This window comes from Schistocerca cancellata, chromosome 2, assembly GCF_023864275.1.
Source record: "Schistocerca cancellata isolate TAMUIC-IGC-003103 chromosome 2, iqSchCanc2.1, whole genome shotgun sequence".
Taxonomy (NCBI): domain Eukaryota; kingdom Metazoa; phylum Arthropoda; class Insecta; order Orthoptera; family Acrididae; genus Schistocerca; species Schistocerca cancellata.
Window position 1 is genome coordinate 661,082,883 of NC_064627.1, and position 3,837 is coordinate 661,086,719.

A 3,837-nucleotide genomic window follows, 5' to 3' on the forward strand; every position below is an offset into this window, starting at 1 on the left:
CTACATGGAAAGGTAAGTAAATTAGAAGGTTTATTGTAATCTTTGCTCCTCTCAAATCTTCATAAAAGAGTAATGTGGACAATAGCTTCAACCAGGAAGGATGGGGTAGATTACAAGCTGAACCAAAACAAGATTGAAGTATAATGCTTCCACCTTTTGCAACCACTCAGGAAGAACAGAGCTTAATGTTATCTTTGAAGGGAAATGCCTTAACCTTTACAACTACCCCAACTATGGAGTTACACTGGACAGAACACTCTCTTACAAGAAGCACCTGACAAAGACTGCAGGCAAGATGAGGATGAGAAACATCATCATCCATAAATTGTGCAGCACTACTGGGACTCCACAGCAAACACTCTCTGCACATCAGTAGTTGAGCTTGTCTACTCAGTGACACAATACTGAAATACAGTATGTATTAATAACCCATATACAAACAGGATTGATGTGGTACTAAATGACACCAAGTGCATCATATGCAGTGGAATAAGCTCCATCCCTACCATATGGGTGCCAACCCTGAGTCATATACCATCACCAGAGATACTCTCCTCAGATGCCCATACATAATGATACAGCTGACCCAGAATGCTGAAGCCTTAAATCAAGAAGACCACCACTACTCACTGCAACAGAGATGATGATCTCCAACTTTGACATCTGGATGTCAATCTGTAATTAAATTCTATGTAAAGTGTATAAGAATAGCAATGTATGCCATACAATAAATAAATAATTACACCAATGATAGGTGTAAAACATGTTGAGGAAATAATAAATAGGATGGAAACTTTAACATTCTTGGGTGTCCATATTGATGAGACTTTATGGAAAAAGCACATTTTGGAACTCCTAAAACACATTTGCACCTAGAATCACTGCAAATATTGGGGAGACACAAATCAGTAAACTGACATATTTTGCATATTTTCATTCAGTATTGTCATATGAAATAATGTTTTTGGGTAACTCATCTTTAAGAACAAAAGTCTTCATTGTGCCAAAACATGCTATAAGAATAATATGTGGTGCTCATCCAGTATCATCTTGCAGACATCTGTTTAAGGAGTTGGGCATGCTGACCACTTTTTCACAGTACATTTATTCCCTCTTGAAGTTTGCCGTAACTGCAGCTCAAAATGAACAATGATATACATAATTACAATACCAGAAGGAAAAATAACGTTCATTAAAGCTGTCTATAGCACGAAAGAGGGTGCGCATATCCGCAACAAAAAATTAGTGATCACTTACCCACTGATATAAAATGTCTGACAGACAAAAGTAAAATTTGAAAACAGATCCAGAAAGTTTCTTCTTGACAATTCCTCCTATTCTGTAGAAGAATTCATAGTATTGTAGTGTGTAAAAACTGGTGGTTAGGAATTGCTAACTCTCATCTTTTTTGATACCTAAAGAAAGAAACTTTGAAATGTTCAGAATGTACCATACAGTTAACTTAATTTCTGATGTTAGTTTAAAATGTCTCATTACACCTCATTATGATCTATTCAAGCAAAATTATTGACGAAACATCTAAATAACTATCTAAATCCTATACTATTTGTTATTTGTTGTGGGGCTATTTATAAGAGGAAACATGTTGAAGCTGTACAGTACATTAAAAAACAGCTTCCTAGATGCAGATTCATACATAAGGTCTACACTTAAGTCCCCACAGAAATGATAGTGGCTTTTTCAGTAAATATTAGGCTAACCTCACATGACATAATATTTTATGTATGTGTGTTACTGTAGACATTATTGAAGGTTTTAATCTTCAAATTGAAATACCTTAGCATGTTGAAAATATGACATTCCCCTTCTTCCCATGTACTCTTCATTTATAAAACACAGTTGTGAGTTGCATAATCTTCCACTGACAAATATAAAACACATGTAGAAATAATAGCAGTGGCATGAATCAGTAAGCTAGTAATGTAGAGCCTTTAAGAAATCGGAAGTAAATCGGCAACAACACAACATAATAATCTAGTCTAATCCATCATCACATTAGAGTGAAAAAAATATTCCATGCTTTCAGGTGGTATGAATTCATTGCATATAACTTGATTAAGAGACAGTGAGTGAGTTAAATTGCTACTAGCATATAAAGTTATTACTGTGTCATTTATCTTTCTCAAAGATAAGTAAGTATTTCTTCACATGTATTGCTAACATCTTTACATATTTCATTATGTGGATAACTGGGTTACATTGCAATTCTTTTCACTTCAAATGTATGTGAGTGTATATTCCTGAGCGTTACCCCCACACTATTGTATGGATACTCCAGTGAATTAAACAAATAACATAATTCATAGTGTAAATTAAATAATTTACACACACACACACACACACACACACACACACACACACACACACACACACACACACACACGGGGGGGGGGGTGGAGGAGAGGGAGGGGGGGGGGAGAGAGAGAGAGAGAGAGAGAGAGAGAGAGAGAGAGAGAGAGAGAGAGAGAAGAGGTCTGTATGTAATTCCTCATGCAGATTCAAGACAAAAGTCGGAGCTGGCAACACTGTCACATTGTGCAGCACATCAGAATATACAGAGGAATGTATGTCATCTCACACTACCGTACCAGACATCACAGCTCACTGAATAGACTCCTGGGACATCAAACCCACATCTGCCATGGAGCTATGGTTTGAGTCCACAACAGATTCCTTATTTTTCAGACATCTGTTCCCAGTCCTCATCATTTATAAAAAAAAAAAGCACTCTATCTTCAGGCAACAAGTGGCCCATCAGGACCATCCAACCGCCGTGTCATCCTCAGCTGAGGATGCGGATAGGAGAGGAGTGTGGTCAGCCCACTGCTCTCCTGGTCGTTATGATGGTTTTCTTTGACCGGAGCCACTACTATTTGGTTGAGTAGCTCCTCAATTGGGATCACGAGGCTGAGTGGACCCCGAAAAACAGCAACAGCGCATGGCGGCCCAGATGGTCACCCATCCAAGTGCTGACGACGCCCGACAGCACTTAACTTCGGTGATCTGATGGGAACCGGTGTATCCACTGCGGCAATGCCGCTGCCTCATCATTTATAAGCAGGGTATCATTTTGTCACATGACAGTAGCCTATCATATGACAGTGGGATCCATTAAACAGCATGCAAGTGTGTACTAACCACACAGTGCACGAGCATAACTGGTCCTGTCAGTTTCATGTAGTGCGAATTCCCAATGGAGTACACAAACGATGAGTACATCAATATGCTTTTTGTTCTGGATGTATGTGGTAACTGAACTGCTGTTGCAGCTACTGCTTCTCATAAGTATGCTGCATGGTATCTTCAAAGGCACTATCCTAATTAGAATGTTTTTATCACATGGAGCAATGTCTTCAGGAAACCAGAAATCTTTATCCACAAATAATGGACATACTCCAAGAACAGAAGACATGATTCTTGAAACCATTCACCAATCACCTTGCCAAAGTACCTATGATATCACATGGCAATTCCAGATATCCCAAAGACTGGTTGTTGAAGTATTGCACGATGAAGAACTGCATCTTTATCATTAGAAATAACTCAAAACCAGTGGCCAGACAATTGTATTCAGCAAGTACAGTTTTGTGAATGGCTTTTGCACCAGATGGAAGATAACAAAAATTTTATAAATAATGTTATATGGACCAATAAATCTAGCTTCACTCATGAAGATATTTTGAAAATCCACTACAGCGATTATTCGTCTGAACGCAACACCATGTCACCTATGAATATGGCTTTTAGGCATGACTTGGCAAAAATCTGTGGGCTGGAATCATGGGAGGAGTGCTTTTAGGCCCTTACCTATTGCCA

General features: G+C 38.5%; 1 pseudogene; it reads right to left on the reverse strand.

The window, feature by feature from the left end:
* Positions 1-2,944: 2,944 nt before the first annotated feature.
* Positions 2,945-3,065, reverse strand: LOC126163537 (5S ribosomal RNA; annotated as a pseudogene).
* Positions 3,066-3,837: the final 772 nt, after the last annotated feature.